The sequence below is a fragment of the Lampetra fluviatilis genome, chromosome 8 (genome assembly GCF_964198595.1).
Source record: "Lampetra fluviatilis chromosome 8, kcLamFluv1.1, whole genome shotgun sequence".
Lineage (NCBI taxonomy): Eukaryota > Metazoa > Chordata > Hyperoartia > Petromyzontiformes > Petromyzontidae > Lampetra > Lampetra fluviatilis.
This window is the reverse complement of record NC_136282.1, coordinates 13911716-13930531: the sequence shown is the minus strand read 5'-3', so window position 1 is coordinate 13930531 and position 18816 is coordinate 13911716.

The following is an 18816-nucleotide window of genomic DNA, read 5'->3' as shown; positions in this document are numbered from 1 at the left end:
CCACCACACGCTACCGAATTGCCAGTCGACGAACTGCGGGCGCGCCACACATTGAAGACACTCCGTGCACCGATGAATTAACGGAGGGGAGTGGTGTGGTGGGAGGTGGGGGAGTTAAACACGATCACATGTTTTTAATTGGCTGCGCCGGAATATAAAATGTGTCCTGCGTGCTGACCAAATGTCCACACGACGATAAGCCACTTGGCCGAGCTACCATTTGTGATGGCCCCAGATCGCTGCTGAAAAATATGCTGTGTAGCTCAGTTGGGGGGTGGGGCTTACATGGTTTAAAAAAAATCAATTGCTAGCTTCAATTATACCTCGGCAACCACTGGCAGAGCCAGTGGGGGGTGGGTGGCACGTGCCCCCCCCCAATGATCTGATCGAAATCCTTAATTTCGATCGGATCATTGGGGTTTATTAGTAATAAATCGGCATTTTGCGACCCCCACTGCCAATGTGTAGCATATTATTACGGGCCAGGGACTCTATGAGATGATAGGACAATAGTCTGAGTCCATAATTAGCAGTAAGTAACGGCAAAGCGGTTATAAGTGACTCAGAATTGTGCGCAGTTGCGTATACAGTACATGACATCCCTGAAGGCATTCACCTTTGCAGTAATAAAGGGAGGGAAATTTGGAGAGTATATTGAGTATATTGATGATATTCATGATATTGATGTAGGTTATATTTTAGTTTTTTACGTGGTGGTTTGGCTGCTGCAGCTTCTTACTATTAAAATTTCCCTCCCTTTATTACTGCTAATCCTACTTCCTCCCTTTATGACTGCTAATCCTACATAATACACGAGCATAATATGACTTTGACCCCCCCCCCCACCACCTACACATTCCACAAGTAGTGACTAATCCCATAACTGCATTTTCCATAAATATGCTGAATTCCTCTGTCGATATGTAAATTCATTTGTCAAGGCGCTCTCCTCCCCTAACCCAGCTTAAATATACGCTGCCAAGCTTGGTGGTGTTCATTCGGACGCTGTCTTTCCAACAGCCCTGTTCTTCACCTGAGGACGGCTGCTTGCGTTGTGGCCGAAACGTCGTGAGAATTTCATTTTATTATGTTTTAATTTTTTTATTTTATTACTTCCCTTCTACGTGACTTTACCGAAAGAACCAAGAAGATGAACTCCTTACTCACTAACAACTCCTCTATCATTTTTCATTGCTGGAGGGGTTGCCCCCACCCCCCCTACCTGAAAATCCTGGCTCCCCCATTGTAGGCAACAGCAGCAAGCATCGGCAGCATCACGGAAGGTGGTGGTGGTGGTGGTACAGACGATGTCTAATGGAGGCTCGGTACTGTCGGGGGGTAAGAGGAGACATTCATCCCCGCGCCCCGCAGTGGCTGCTGCCAGGAGGAATGGGTGGTGGGGACCCATGGCTCTGGACGATGGCGCCCTGAATCTAATTGAGTGTCCTTTTGATATTGGCCGAGAACGACAGACGCCGGGGCTGCGTGACAGGCGCTCGGCGCATGCCCCGGATTCTGCACGCGCTGTGTGGCGACACGAACCCTCCCCAGTCTGGGGAGATGAGTCTCACTCGCGCGACCTTGGAGGCAGCTATATATATAAACTTACAGAGTGTCAGTTTTTTTTATTGTACAAAATGTACAACCAGTAATTATTTGAGGAGTGAACGAACAGATTTATTGTAATCCACGGGTTTTTAAATTATATACTTGTCTTCATTGCTCCGCTGCAATGGGTTGTATTATAAATTACAATGTCAGAGTCCCATCATTATCAACCATGATCTACACACTGCTGGATTAACTCGTGTCTCCATGTCGTGTCGCCATCCCTAACGGTGCTGCGAAGCCACGATAACACTGGTCAACACACTTTTTCTGGCATAAGGTATTCCAACGGGTTTAGGGTAATTTTGGGGTGCTGATTCCAAATCTGGCGTCAGTTTTTGTCTATCACATTAGGTTTTTGAGATATAAAATATTGCATTTTCAATAAAAACTGCAGAAGAAAAATATTAAATAAATGTGGATATCTACATAAAATGATATTATAAACACACTATCCTAAAAATACAGCATCATATTTTAACACTAAAGCAGTCACTGACTCGCAACAACTTGCAATCATAAGTGACAGAGTTAATTTCGGGTAAATCAATGAAAATGGGGTATGCCGATAGCATAAAAATGAGATGTGATAGAGCAAATCTGAGATGAGATTTGGAATCAGCACCCTGAAATTAGTCTAAAACAGCTGCAAAATTCCAGGCCAGAAAAAAATGTTTTTTTTTTATTGACCAGTGTAATCAATCTGTCTCTGGCATATCATCTGATTGCATCGCTCCCATCATCATCATCATCATCCCATCATCATCCCATCACCATCATCCCATCGGTTGCGTTCTCGCCTCTGGCTACCATTCCGTCCCCGGTTCACCTGCCACCTATCACCGATGTGTCCAGCCCAAGCCCATTTAATGTCCTTGACCATCATCAATACGGTGGCTTTAACATTGTATTTCCGCCCCCCACCTCTCCCTAATCCACGTGTTGTGATATGTCAAGAGGCTTCGGGTATCACAATTACGCTGTTGCGTTAAATGTTCATCGCGAGTTTGCGTAATTAGGTCGCATAAGCGGCGGTGGAAGTTAATAGTAGATTCTGTTCATTGCAACGGTACAAAATGGATATACAGGATGCTTCAAAAACATGTTGATACTGATATGGGACTATCGTTATTGGAAAAATAATGGATAATACTCTGTAACACGACAACAAATGTATGTTAATAGCTTCAAAAAGTCAAAGGGTCTCCACTTGTTCGTCATCATTGTCAACGCATGCCTTGAATCTTCTCTACGTGGTCTCCAGAGCCCGGAGGCACATTTCTTGCGGTATTGCTGCGAATTCTCAGAAGTGTGAATATTTTTTTGAAGCACCCTGTATTTGGCTTCATACAGCAAATCAATGTGACCGCATCGCAAGAGCGAGAGAGACAAAAAAAATTAACCCGTAAAAACAAAGTTTTTCACTCTAAATCCTTTATATGCGTGGCGGCTAGAGTCCTCTCGTCCTCTGGCTTGAGACGGCTGCCACCTATGGGTCAGATGATTGTCTGCCAGCATTAAGCAATTGGTAATTAAATTTTTTTTTTTCCCTAAACAGTGTAAAATTTTGGAAAAAAAATTTCACCAAAATTAATTGTCACGCACAACGAGTCTGTGTGGAAAATGTCAGCTCGATTGGATCACGGGAAGTGGGTTAAAAAACGACCGAAAGATTTGCACGGTCGTAAGCAAGCAAGCACGCAAGCACGCAAGCAAGCAAGCGAACTTAATATAAAGGATTTAAAAACGAGCTGAGTGGACGACGTTTTTTTCCCTTTCTCCAACAAACAGTGCGAGAGAAAACAACACGGATTCATCACCGCCCTAACGAGCAGGCACCTGGAAACTTCCCCGTGCCCCGCACTGAATCAGCACGGCTCATCCAGCGGGGCTCCTTCTCGGGCGTGGGCCTCCCCGGCCTCGTCTGGCCGTGTCTTCAGGGCCCAGGGTCTCGACGAGGCCGATTTCGCCACAGTCCACGGCAGTGGATTCTTCTTAACTTGGGGTGCACTGACCCACTCGGGGGTGGAGGGGGGGGTGAATGCCCTTTCTGGGGGTGCGAGACATGGCCAAATATTTTTGTGTGTGTTTTGGAAAGTAAATAATCGAAAACACAAAAAAAGCACGGGCACGTAAGTACAACTGCTTTGTTTTCACCAACCCTCCGTATTTATTCACATTGTAAAATGTTGAACGATTGAGAACCGAAGGGGAGCAAGGGCTGCGGTCTAGACGACGAGCCGCTGGACTCTGCAGCATCGCGGCCCCATTACCCGTCGCGAGTTGACTTCCCACCACCCGGCAGGGCGCTCACGACAGAAGCCTCCTCCGCCTGACAGACCCCCCCCCTCTCCGCCACCGCCAGCGAACAATCCACAACCGACTGTATCTTGATTTGAAGCTTTCGTGACTGCAGGCATCCATACTCTTTGGTTCTTTCGGTAAAGTCACGTAGGTAGAAATACAATAAAATGCAAATGCTGAAGTAGGCTTGCTGTGGTTGTTGCACCTGATGAAGATTGCTTGTGTTGCGATCGAAACGTCGTGATTTCTTTCATTTTATTGTATTTCTACCTACGTGACTTTACCGAGAACCGACTGTAGCTCTCGCACAATATCACCCCGTACCCTGCAGCAGCACGGGGCAAGCGCGGCACAGCATCCTCCACCCAATCAACAGCATCGCTCGCCCCGTTAGCACCAACAGCCTCCATGCAGCACGCCCCACCCTGTCACACCGCTCACTCAATAACACCCCGACCACTCCTCCTGCTATCACGCGCACAACGACAAAGATCCCCCGTGTAGCCTGTAACAGACTGTCGGGGCAAGTGCTGTTAGCGAGCAGCTCCTATGAAGGCCGGCACGGCACACGAGGGGACGGGTGGCCAACACCACGCCCGGCCGCCTTTGTCTCCCCGGTGGTAACGCTCAAGCATCGCACGAGGTTAGTCACTTGATGCCGACCGGTTTCATATAAATCCTCGGGTCGCTGGGTTCGGAGCGCAGCGCGCTAACCGCTACGCCACCGCTCCCCCTACACACACACAAGAGCGCCCACAAGTCAATGGCACCACCACCACCAGTCAATAGCACCTCGGATCCCCCGATCCCATAGCACTCCAGCAGTAACACGCGCGCTTTTAAAAAATAAAAAAAATAAAAAACAGGGAATCAGTTAAATTCGGGCGCCTTTCGGTGTAGATTTTCTCTTCTCTGCCCCTGCTGGGTGTGCGTTTCCTCCGGGTTCTGCAGTTTCCTCCCAGAACTCTCAACAAACCACCCCCATACAATGCAACCGGTATTGGCAATCGCCCCGATGCTGAGATATTTACCTGCGGACCACTTGAATTGAGTTGGCCGCAGCATTAGCCCCTGCTGCGATATATTGGCAGCACCCTCTCGAAAAAGTGTCTTGAGACTCAACGAGGCTTTGCTGGGTAACAAAAAAAAATCGCATTTCCATAGCACCTAGAAACCAAGAGCACCCCCACCTAAATAGCATCTCCCAGCTCACAGTACTTTCTACCCAACACATCTCGCCGGCTCGACACATTACCCCCCCCACCACCGCGCCCCCAACACCCACGCCCGCCTACCCTGTCCAGCACCCCGCCCAACACAAGCAAATAGCAGCCCCCAGACAAACAACGACAACCCCCCCCCCTCCCCACGGAGTCCATCGCTCTCTCCCGCACGCGACACCAGCAGACGCATCTCGCACCAAACCCTCCGGTTGCATTCACCAGAACCGCCCCCCCACCAAGCCGTGCCCCCCCCCATCACTCCGCGCCGCCAGTTCTGTGCAGGAGGTGTGGACGGCCGGGCCCTGTTGGCTGCGCGGTGCCTCGGGGTGGCGCGCGCACTCACGCGCGCTCCCAGCGAGGGGTGCCTCCAACAGACTCGCACCGCCCCACGCGCCTGATCCGCTTTCATTCCGTCCGCTCGGCATCTCGCTCGCACTGCAGCAGCATCAGCGGCACCGCCTCGCTTGCTGACAGCACGGCAGTGGGATAGGGAACAGCCCACTTTGAACGGTTGAGAGAGTGAGAGCGAGCGAGCACGCGCGCGTGTGTGTGTGTCAGCGAGTTCGGGGAACAGAGAGAGCGAACGAGCGAGAGACGCGCGCGGTGTCAACAGCCAGTGGTTTATTTATATGAATAAAAACACCATCCTTTGCAAACGTGGTAGATCTCTTTACACACACACACAGACACACACACACCACACACACACAGACAGACAGACGCGCAAGCAGCAAAGACGTCGGAATGGCTGAAGCTGCGCCAAAGAGCGGAGGAGAAGAGCGAGGCGAGATGGCGTGGCGCGCCGCCGATGTCCCAAAGCGGCCCGGTCGCTCCTCCGCGTGGAGCTCGCAGGGAGGGCTGGAGGACGTCCCGGAGGGTCGACCGCTGGAGGACACCGCGTGCGTCCACCAGTTCGTGGGTGACCTGCCGGACATCACCATCAAGAAGCAAATGTCCTATCGGTGAGGCGGTTTAGAGTTCAAGTGCTGGCTGTGAGTGGTACCTCTGGTGGGGGGTGGGGAGCGGGTGAACTGATGTTTTACGGGGTTTGGTGGGTGAGTCGGGGAGGGAGGGAGCTGCCCTCATTGTCAGAGCTGAATGGCCCGGAACTGCGCGTTGCAGGTGAGTTTACTTGGGGCAGGTGCAGTAGCAGGAGCAGCAGCAGGTGCAGTAGTAGCAGCAGGTGCAGCAGCAGGTGAAGTAGCAGCAGCAGTCGCGTTGATTGGAGGTGCCTCGTGTCCGACTCGGGAGTTGGGTGCGGCGATTGTTCTGCGTGACCCGCACTCGTAAGCGCTGAGGGCAGTGGCTGAGTAACTACATTATACTCTGTAACATTTTTTATTTTGTTTTGTTCCTGGGTAGTAAGTGTTATTTCCTAATTGCGTATGCCTCAGACGTACATAAAATGGCTCGTATTCCCCGCAAACTTTGCTTTTGTGACCAGGACAGTGATATTTTGAAATATACTTATTTTCCAGAACATTCCAGATAGATTCAATGCTGAGTAAACTTGGAGTAGCTTCTAGAACATCCTAGAACGTTCTAAGTAATATAAATAGTAGCATAAATTCAGGGGCCTTAAGCCCACCAGTTCAGTTTAGTTCCAGCTGCCCAAGTGGATACATATCTGCATTTTCCTGAGAGGGCATCAAGAGGCTGCAAGCATCCGGCAGACGCATTTTGCGATGTCTGCGGCCAATTTATCAAGGCAAGAGTGAAAAAGTACTATGTGGAAGCATCTGCTATGATGTGTGAGGCCTACAAGGCATATTTCGGCATGCCTGTCTGGGATGAAGACAAACCCTGGGAATCTCATTTCACCTGCAAGCAATGCTAAATTGTTGCTAGGAATTTGATGTTGTAAATTTTTTAAATTGTAAAAGTTCTACATTTTTAAATGTTTTACGATTTTTTATGTTACTGAAAAAATACATCATATATGAAAATGTTGTGAGAATCTCTTACACATTAGTCTTTGGTGAAATAAATTTAATTTTGTAGGATGGTACAGAAGGGAAAAGAGAGCCATGAAGTTCGCGATCCCAAGAATTTGTCGGGAATCCACTGACCACTCAAGCAACTGCTACTTCTGCATGGTAGACCCTTCCAAACGTCGGACTGGCAAGAATGCACCTGCTATCACGTACCCGGGCCTTCCTTCATCCATCGCCCCGGTGCCACACTGCCATGAGCTCCCCGTACCCACTCCTCCGGAGAGAGAGCAGCCGTCTTTAGAAGAGAGCAGCAAGTCAGAGAGCGAGGAAGACGTAGATCCAGATGACAATTTCAGAGGTCGAGCTGAGGAGAGAAACCCATACTACCCCAACCAAAAAGACCTCGACGACTTGATCAGAGATCTTGCTCTCAACAAGTCCAATGCCGAGCTTTTTAGTCTAGACTCAAGCAGTGGAACTTGTTGGATAAAAGTGTGCAAGTCGCAGATCAGAGGAAGCGTCACCAACCTTTTTGCAGCTTCTTCACCCGTCAACATGGGCTCTACTTCTGCCACAATGTGACCAGTCTGTTCGAGGCAATCGGATTCGCCTGTAACCAGAATGAGTGGCGCCTCTTCATTGACAGCTCATCCAGGAGCCTCAAAGCCGTGCTGCTCCATAATGGTAACAAGTACCCGTCTCTTCCCCTGGCTCACTCGGTGCACCTCAAAGAAGATTACAACAGCATCAAGACCTTGCTAGACGCCTTGAAGTATGATGAGTACGGCTGGGGGGTCATTGGAGACTTCAAAATGATGGCATTCCTGATGGGTCTCCAAGACGGTTTCAGCAAGTTTCCCTGCTATCTTTGCCTTTGGGACAGCAGGGAAACCAAGGCGCACTACCACAGGCGGGATTGGCCACAGTGGACCGAGTTCTCTGTGGGGAGGAACAACGTCAAGTGGGAGCCACTGGTGGACCCCCAGAAGGTGCTGATGCCACCACTGTCAGAGCCGTAGATAAGGAGTCGGCAGCCTTCAAGTACCTTCAAGACTTCTTCCCTAAGCTGTCTGAGGCAAAGGTCAAAACCGGTGTCTTCGTCGGACCACAGTTAAAGAAGATCCTGGAGTGCAATGAATTCCGCAAGAAGCTCACTAGTAAGGAGAAAGCGGCTCGGGACAGCTTTGTCGCAGTGGTTCGTGGCTTCCTGTGCAATCACAAGGTCGAAAACTATGTGGAGCTGGTTGAGACTCTGGTGAAGATCTTGATAAATTCAAGGAGAACATGGGAGCGTACTCGGAAGAGCAAGGCGAGTGCTTCCACCAGGATATACTGGAATTTGAACGCCGCTACCAAGGACAGTATAACGAGAACATGATGGGAGACTATATTTGGGGGCTGATCGTAAATATCGAAAAACTACTCACTTCTAAATCTTATGTTGTCATTTTTGTATTACTTTAGTAGAAATACATGTTATTTTTTATTCATATGTTGTTCTTTTCTGACTTTATGTGAACGGAAATACACACATTTGCCCGTTTACTCCTTGAAAATAGGTAAATTTAAAAATATCACTGTCCTGGTCACAAAAGCAAAGTTTGTGGGGAATAATAGCCATTCTCTATACTTTTTAGGCATAAGCAATTACGAAATAACACTTACTACCCAGGAACAAAAATTGTGTTACATAGTGAATTATCAGTGGTGTAGTAACTACATTATCAGTGGCGTAGTAACTACATTATCAGTGGCGTAGTAACTACATTATCAGTGGCGTGGTAACTATACTATCAGTGTCGTAGTAACTACATTATCAGTGACGTAGTAACTACATTATCAGTGGTGTAGTAACGACATTATCAGTGACGTAGTGACTACATTGTCAGTGGCGTAGTAACTACATTATCAGTGGTGTAGTGACTACATTATCAGTGGCGTAGTGACTACATTATCAGTGTCATAGTAACTACATTATCAGTGGCGTAGTAACTACATTATCAGTGGCGTAGTAACGACGTTATCAGCTCAGACGTTTTTTTTCTATGCCACTGTTGTTGAAAACAAATCTCACGGTTGTTTTCAGGGGGGGGGGGGGCGGGGGGGGCAACTCGTAGCTTTGGCCACCAGGGAGGGAGGGGGGTCCCAAGACACCCCGGCCAGCCACACGCGAGCTACGCTACTGGCTCGGGGAATTGCAATGACATGAAGGATAAACTCGACGACGACGATGATGATGATGATGCCACGAGCAATGTTTAAAATTTACCCAGGAAAGCCTCGCCGAGGAGGCCTCATAACACCCTCAAAATTGCCCTGCCGCATTGGGATATTTGGACAGCGTCGTCAATTCCCCGGTGCTCCCTTACGAGAGAGCAAACGGGACTTAGCCGGAGAAAACCCCGCTTAGCACGCGGCGGGGTTAGCACGCTGGACGCTCCGCGAAGTTAGATTTGAGAGTCAATCGGATAGACTCGTCGTCTTCACATCAAGAGATTTGAGCGCACAGTGTGCAAGGTGCAGTTCAGCACGCACGGTGCTGCAGGTGAATTAACCGCAGCGGTGCGTATCTGAGGACCGGATTCATGATACGGCAAGCTCGCGCGGACAGATGCGTAGGTTGACGAGGCGTTCGTGTTTTAGACTTGTGCGTGAGAGGTTGCTGGATGACAAAGGTTGGCTTTTAAAGCTACGCGCCTGGCCACCTGTTGTGATCCAATTAGAATTGAAAATACAAAGCCATAAACAGCATTGTTTGCTGTTGTAACGGTAACGTCTCCCTGTTTTCGAAGCCCCCGTTTGGCAACTCACCGCTGGATGAGCACGCGCCCACGTTTGGCTGATAACGGCGATGGGAGGGTTATCTTTTGGCCATACTTCGCCACGCTGGTGAGTGCGCCTGATCGCAGAATGCGTTGCTCGGGGAGGTGCGGATTACCGACGGAGGTCAGCTGTGCTGCACTTCAAAATCTCACGGCACCGACTGCACCTGCCTGTTGTTCATCCATCACGCTCGGTCACCCATCGAAACACTCCTGCAGGCTCTTACCCCCCTCCCCCCTCGCGCAGTCTCCAGAGTCGTGTGCGCAATGGGGCGCATTCCAGGGGGGGGGGGGGTGATTTGGTCAGATGGTTTTCATCGCGTGTTTTCCCATCCAGAGAAGAATGCGCTGCGGCAAATGCATCGACCCACTTCAAGCCGACCCTAGCAAGAAACCAAGGCGAAATCAACAGTTGTTGGAGTGGTGAAACAACAACAAACCAATGCATTCGCTTCGATGCCGGCTCGTAACTTGACACTGGCTATCACCATCATCATCTTCATCATCTCCTCCCGTGGTGCTCTTGCTGCAGACTTTGACAATCGAGACGGGCCCGTCCTCTGCGTGACCGCCCTTGCCTCTCGGTGCGTGCAAAGACAAAGATCCCCCGTATAGCCTTAACAGACTGTTGGGACAAGTGTTGTTAGCTAGCACCTATGAAGGCCGGCACGGCACACAAGGGGATGGGTGGCCCACACCACGCCCAACCGCCTTTGTCTCCCCAGTGGTAATGTGTACACACCGCATCAGGTACTCATTTGAGACTGAGTCGACCTAGGGGAGGCCCAGGACCAGTTCAGATAATCGTCACCGGTGTTGGCCGTGAGCGGGAATCGAACTCGGGTCGCCGGGTTCGTAGCGCAGCACACTAACCGCTGCACCACCGCTCCCCACTCGATGCACGCACGCACGCACGGACGCAAGCGCGCGCGTAGCGTAACGCACACCGCGGCGTCAGCTAAATGCCCCTTGCTCCACAGCAGAAAGTACGTGCCCGTGTGTAATGATGTGCACAGGCGATCACCGTGATCGCCTACCGGCCTAGTGTACAGTAAAACGGGGTCAATGCCCACCCCCGAGGCCAATTAGTTCGGGCTCGTTATTGAAGTGCGCCGCTTGCTGTGAAGTGGATTCCCGACGATGGTTGCGATGGATATCGGTTGAGAGGGGCCTCTCCCGATAACACTGGTCAACAACAACAAACATTTTTTTCTGGCCTGGACTTTTGCAGCTGTTTTAGACCAATTTCAGGGTGCTGATTCCAAATCTGATCTCAGATTTGCTCTATCACATCTCATTTTTATGCTATCGGCATACCCCATTTTCATTGATTTTACCCATAAATGAACTCTGTCACTTATGATTGCAAGTTGTTATGAGTCAGTGACTGCTTTAGTGTTAAAATATGGTGCTGTATTTTTAGGATAGTGTGTTTATAATATCATTTTATGTAGATATCCACATTTGTTTAATATTTTTCTTCTGCAGTTTTTATTGAAAATGCAATATTTGATATCTCAAAACCCTGATGTGATAGACAAAAACTGACGCCAGATTTGGAATCAGCACCCCAAAATTACCTTAAACCCGTTGGAATACCTTATGCCAGAAAAAGTGTGTTGACCAGTGTTATTCAAGTCGCCCATTACTCTTCCGAGTGTCCTCCGCTCGATCACTCGACTCACCGGATGACACGAACGTAATTGGGGGGAGTGTTTCTAACCTCCGATTTCCAAGTGTGCCCCACCAATTCAACTTTCCGTTCAGTGTGTGCCGCTGGTCGGGAGGTGTGATAGGGGGCCGGGGACTCGGCAGGGGTAAACCCGCCGTTTATCTAAAGGCGACGGAGTTAAATCCATACATTGACAATGAACCGACTCCTCTGCCATAATACAGGGTTTTTGGTTTAGATTGCGTAAATATAAATGTGTCATTAAACCTGCCACCACCCGACACAGCTAATTAGTAAGGTTTGTCACGTAAACAGAACGTGCCAATTCGTTACTAGTATAGCGCACCGGTGTGTTGGAAAGCAAAGCCACAACATTTACAATCTGATTACGACGCTTCGCCAGTAAGTATTACAACTAGCTTCATCAGGCGACAGCCAGGTTTAACGACACATTTATACGTACGCGATCTAACCCCCCAAAAAACTGTATTATGGATTTTATCGGTCGCGAAAGCGGACCACATGTTAAACTGACTGCTCTTCATTTATCCAGTCTAACAATATCGTGCAAAATCAATCGCTGTCCTCGTGTGATTAGCCAAAGACATGGCCAACGATGAGCATTGAGCCGGCAATTGGTTAAAAGGAAAGACGGCGAATTAAATATTGAGGTCATTTGTGCCTCCCTAAGTGACGCGCCTTCTCAACGAAGCGCATCGTGCAGCCCGGTAATTTATCTTCGCGTGGTCGGGGAGTATTTCGCTGAATTGTGTTTTTTGTTGTTGTTGTTGCCAAATGGTATTATCCCTGACGATTTTTTTAAAAACCAATTCTGCAACGCATCTCTGCCGCTGATGATACGTCGTCATGCATCTGCTCTTCGCAGTGCCTTCAGCTTTTAGCCGGCGGGATCAATGTAGTCAATCATCTTGCAGCGTGACCACGCCGCCCTGCAATCGGCGTATTCATCGCGCGCGAAAATAAAATAAAACAAAAAACAACCTCGACGGCTTTGATATCACCGGGTGCAGCTCGGATAGCTCCGCCAACTTTCAAATGTCACCAGTGGGGGATTTCAGCACGGCCTGGCCCCGGGACCTGCTGTTAGCTGCTGTACCCATTGTTGCCCCGAAGGTTTATCTCCTCGCCAGCGCCTGTTGAATACGGCGGCAGCAGCAGCAGCAGCAGCTGTTGTTGTTGTTGTTGGTTAAGAGTGACGGGGCGGGGGTAGCTGTGACTTATTGGTGTGGGGTGGGGGGGTGGGGGGTGGGGGTTATTTTACCGTGAACGAGAGGCCTCACAAAAGGTCTGGCTGGTGTCCTTGCTTTTGTGTCTCGCTCTCTCTCTCTCTGCCTCACTGCTTGTTGCTAAATAAATAGAAATTGCACGGTCCAATTTCTCTTCTGGAATACATAGAGCAGGGGCATTGACAAAGGGTTCGCAATGTAATGTTTCTTGTTATGTAAACGCCCTCAATAGCAGTCACCGTTGAAATGTGACTTTTTTATGGCGCATTCTTTAAAAGATATTGCATTGGCTGCAGCATTTCCATATCACCTAATTCAAATTGCATACTGTACTCTTTGGTTCTTTCGGTAAAGTCACGTGGTAAGAAATAAATGTAAATAAAACAAATCACGACGTTACGTTTGCAACACAAGCAATCATCATCAGGTGGGACTGCTTGTGCTGCAATCGAAACGTCGTGATTTGTTTTATTTTTTATTTATTTCTAACCCCGTGACTTTACCGAAAGAACCAAAGAGTATGGATTCCTGCAGTCGCGAAAGCTTCAAATCAAGCATGCTGTACTTGCAAGATTTACATTTAAACAAAAAAAGTAACGATAGCTATGGGAAGGTGGGCCTTGTTGAGTGTCACCCCCTAGTATGCATGGGTTCTGTTTCGGGAGTCTGGTTTACAATCACATGCCAAGCATGCAATCATGGAATGGGCAAAACAACCCCGGAGAGATCCTGGAGATTCGGGCTCTTCTGGTAAACAATTGGCAAGTGCCTCCCAACTCAAATGAGCAAATGGGGTCGTTTACATTGGTGGCACCGAGTAAGTGATGGACATTCCACATTCCCATGACAGTTATCTATACATACACAGGACGGCCACTGTTATAATGTAACGTATACCATGGGAATATGTAAATTCAGTTATTACTTTCATCATTGTTTCAGTTAAACAAAATTGGACTTTATGGACAACTTCCAACAAACCGATGCCACCGATGGTCGATTTAATGATCGGTCAGAGGTGGCTGGAAGTGGCTGGGTGGCTCAGGGGTCAGAGCACTGAACCAGCTCGACTGAGACGCTGGGTTCTCACGTGCGGCGAGTCGATGGGCTCAGCCTGGTCACCGTTGATCGCAAATATATTTGTATGTTCACTTTGGTTCAGCTCTGAGACTTAAATAAATACAAGTGCAGTTTCGGTGCCATGCGACGGACATGTTTGAAGCGGGGTGTGTGGGGAAATCTCAGCGCCCCCTCGTGTGGGTTAGGGGCCATCCATTGAGTACGTACGCATGGAGGGGGGAGGGGAAGGGTTAACCCAAATGCGCAGCTTGCGTATGGGGGGTCTGCTGACAATGTACATACGCGTAGGAAACGTGGGGGGGGGGGATGAAGCCTCGATAATAACTTGTCTACATTCGCCTTCAAATGAGTTATATAGTCCAGCGATGGACTATCTGTTTGCTTAAAAACGTTAATATTATCCATCCTTGATCGTTTCTGCGTGGATGAAATATCGGCCGTTCTATAGGATTCGGGGGGGGGGGGGGGATGGTGCGTCAAGCGTACGTACGCAGGTGGGGGGGGGTGTAAAAAGTACGCGTGCGTACATGGAGGAGGAGAGGGGTCAAATTTTGACATATTTTTGCGTCCGTACTAAATGGATAGCCCCTAAGAAGTCAACAGACAAGATCTCAGAAACGGTTCTGAAATATCTCCTTCCACGGCCCATTCTCTAGCATGTGATGACGCATTGCTGTGCGAGAGATCACAATGCCAATTGTGTTTGTCTCATGACTGCGCAATCGGAATAAAATTGTGAAGAAGACCAAAAAAAATATTTTTTTTTAAATGAGGCACAAGACAGCTGAGCCCTTTATCCTGTCTCCAAGCGACACGAGTGTTGCCCTGGTGGCATTTAATGCTCACGGCGCTGCACAACCTCCTAGACACCGCCCTACGGATCCTATGGTACGATCCAACGCCCCCTTTTTTTAAAGGATGTGTTGATGTAAAGGCACCCACGCACGGAGTGCTTCGGCACTTGATGTTCCATCTCTGTCGCCGCACTTAATGAAACCAGTGCGAGGCATCTGTTCTCGCTTGGGAGGATGCGGCTGGCTCTGCTGGGGGGGGGGGGGGGTGAGCAGCGGGGACATCCCAGGATTAAAACGGCCACCTCCTGAGAACAAAGTTCCTCCTTCGGAATTCCCGTCCCGGGCACAGTGCTTCATCAATTGCTTTCTGCAAATGACAGCACGGAGCTCGCACGGATGCCACACAGAAGTGAAAGACTTCGCGTGCATTGATGGCGTGGACCGTTGGTGGCTTGCGGCTCTCAGGATGAGCAGGCTGTGAACTCCACTCCGTGTTTTCCCATTATCAGGCGGGACGTGCAGGTGGATTCACCGAATCGCCTTAATGCGATGGCAGTGGATTTATAATCAAGCACTGTGGCATCGTCATCAATGATCCGCACTCGCTGCCTCTACATTCTAATTATCAATTAATCCGCCTGCACGCATCATCTGAGACTGCAAAACCCGGAGTGGCGTTTTAGCCTGGAGCCACAAGCTACCCACGTGTGTGGCTCTGCCTTCGAAATTGAGTAATGTCACCTTGTGCCGCACAGGGACAGCTGCCACTGCACCCTGGCTCGACTGCAGCAAAGAATAGTAATGTTTGAGATGTGATGTTAAGGCACTTGGAGATGCCGAGGCATTTAAGGGCCATATAAATGCAAATTAAGATCCGGACCCTTGCTTGCACTGCGCTTGTTTTCTACGAAGCAGTGGTATGGGGCCTCTGCCTCAACACGTTTGGTTGAACGCCCCCAAATTCGGTTGAGGATTTGCTTGGGTGATATTTCGTTTTATTTTTTATATTATCTTTTTTATATAATATTTTAGATATTTTTTAAATATAATATTTATTAACATTATATTTGTATATTCTTTATATAATATTTTTTATATTGTACTTTAGATATTTTTGTATATAATATTTTTTTACTATTATATTTGTTCTTTTACTTATTTATTATATATTTAATATTTTTAATATTTCATTTTTGATATATTTTACATGATATTTTTTATATTATATTTCGATGTTATATTTTTTATATTATATAATATTTGTGATGTTATATCTTTGCTTGCTTCCGCCGGGTCAGTGCTTGAAATTTAGCCCGAAGCCTGTGTGGGTCTGCGACTCGAATTTATTTTTTGCACCCGACACACCACGTCGAGTATACACCCCACGCCCCCCCCCCCCCTCCCGGCTGTGGCTACTAATCATGCGACGCATAATCGCCAGTCTACGAGAGGGCCTGAAAAAGACCCTGTTCAGTGAAACATTTCGCCCAGCGTATCTACGAACAACAGACACACAATGCAACAGGCCCTCCGCAGCGCGAGTGTGCTACAACCTGCGGCCCCTCACTCAGCCTTTGCAAACATTTCGATTCCATTGCAAGAATCCCAAGAATAGCTTTAGCCAACAGCTGCCCCGTGACTCCCAGCTGAGCCAAGCTGGGGGAGCCCTTTGCTGTCAACAAAGAGACAGCGACTGCGAAAAGATGTTGCAAATGCGTAGCTTTTTGTTGAATTGATTTTCCACGTGAGTGTGTGTGTGTGTGCTTGTAATTGCACTTGCCGCTTATAATTTGCACGTGTACATCAAATGCATCGTGGGAAGTACTCATTGCTGTGCAATTACTGCGCGACTGGATGAAGAACAGGGCATTGGCTTGATTGGTATCGGGTTATGTCGAGTATGTTTGTATGTATGTTGAACTTCTTTCGCACCATCCGAAGCCAACAGCGCTAATCGGTGGTGCGGAGTCTTCAAGAAGGCGACCGGCCTTGAGCGAGACCCGTCGATGAGATGGGATCATGGCCGTTGGGCGAGAGTGTTGACGGAAGAGCAGCCAAATGGGTGGAGAGAGGATTACCACTTAGGAGACGGAGTGATGAGAAGGTGCATGTGCAGGTGCGGGATGGAGTGTGACACCGGGCAGTGGATGGAACACGGCTGATATCAATTACGACGACGATGATGATGTTGGATTCTTTTGCCTTTTTTCTGATAATCAATTCGTTTCATTATTTGTTACTGCTGCTTCTATAACACGAGGCAGCATATATTATCGGGGAAGCGTCTCGCATTACATATTTATAGCGTGTCATTAACACGCATTCACACAAAAAATCCATAATTCGCGTTTCGCGTTCTCGTGAACACCGCGTTCCTGCTGATAGGATCGTGACTCGCCGTTCCATTATGACGTGGCGCCAACAGTTGGATGCTCAACGGGCGCTCAATTAATACAAATGTTACCGCAGCACAGCAATGGATCCAGGAACAGCGTGCCCGCTTGCTGTGCCGTCTATGATTCTGCTGGATTTTTTTTTTTTTGCAATACAGGAAAATAATGTTGGGCGTAAGTTTTTTGATTCAGGGCAGAACGATCCTGACGTTTCGACGAATGGTTTGCGGATTGGTGTCGCGATTCCATTCGAAGAATCGAATCTTACCACCACCAACACCACCACCACGCGCCCACACGGTCAACATTCAAGTGAACAGTAGCGCCTCTGGTGGCTGCAGGGGTTACGTAGACCCACGGATGTAAATCAATTACGAATGTGGAAGAAACGCGAACGGTTATTCCGTGTGCGCGTGGCGATCTTTAGAAATCCGTACTCCGCAGTGCAATCGACAAATCGATGCGTCGTTCCAAGCAGTAGTTTTCAACCACACGTTCATTTTTAAATCCTTTATATTAAGTTCACTTGCGCGCTTGCTTGCTTGCTTGCGTGCTTACGACAGTGCAAATCTTTTGGTCGTTTTTTAACACACTTCCCGTGATCCAATCGAGCTGACATTTTGCACACAGACTCGTTGTGCGTGACAATTTATTTTCGTGAAATTTGTTTACACTTTTTAGGAAAAAATAAATTATATTTAATTACCAATTGCTTAATGGTGGCAGGCAATCATCTGACCCATAGGTGGCAGCCTTCTCAAGCCAGAGGACGAGAGGACTCTAGCCGCCACGCATATAAAGGATTTTTAGTGAAAAACTTTGTTTTTACGGGTTAATTTTTTTATACGTCTACCATTTGATGTGAACTGGGTGTGAGATTGCAGCGATTCCATACGAGTATTCGGTCCCCGATGTTTGCAACTTTGCTGCGTGAACAGTATGTGTTAGTGGCTCCAGGGGTGATATCAACTATTGTAATAACACGGTAACAATACCGTTTTTAAGTGGAGCTGGGTGGAATATTCCGACGCAATGAGACATGTTTCACAAATAATTGTGTTAAGTCACAGCCCTGGGAAGGGAATTCGCACTACGAGGGAGCTTAACTGCCCAAGAAGATATTAAAACTGAAGAAAAATATTGCGTGACTCTGGAGTGCAGAGGGCATATTGTGTTGATATTATTACGTAAAATAAATATGCATTTTGTGAGTATTACAGGATCTGTATCCTGCCAGTTATTTACCCAGGTATCAAAACCCCTCACTGTGGATATCAAGACTGGCCGGGAGTGTTTGGACAATTATTTCATCGGCGAGAAATTGGCTACGTGTGGGAGGAAATTGGGGGGCAGTCCAGCAGAAGGCCCACCACGCATTTTGGAAGTAACACTCAGCACAGCAATTCCCTGGACGCACCTCGCAGCCGCACGCCTACAACACCCGGCAAGCCCCGTTCTTTACCCATCCAAGTAATGACCATATTTAACTCTGATTAGCTGCGGAGATCCGATGCGATTGTATGCATTCGGAATGATTTAAAACGAGTGAGTACAGAGCCGGAAATTTGTTTTGGCTAATAGTTGCAGCACGGTTTTTTCCCGGTAACATTTAACGTTATTTCCACAGTAAATCTGCCAAGGCCCCCCCCCCCCCCCCGAGAAGTATGTTAACGTAGGGGACGATATTATTCGATTGTCACTTCTGTGACGTTGATTTCGCGTTCCGGTGACATTTCAAC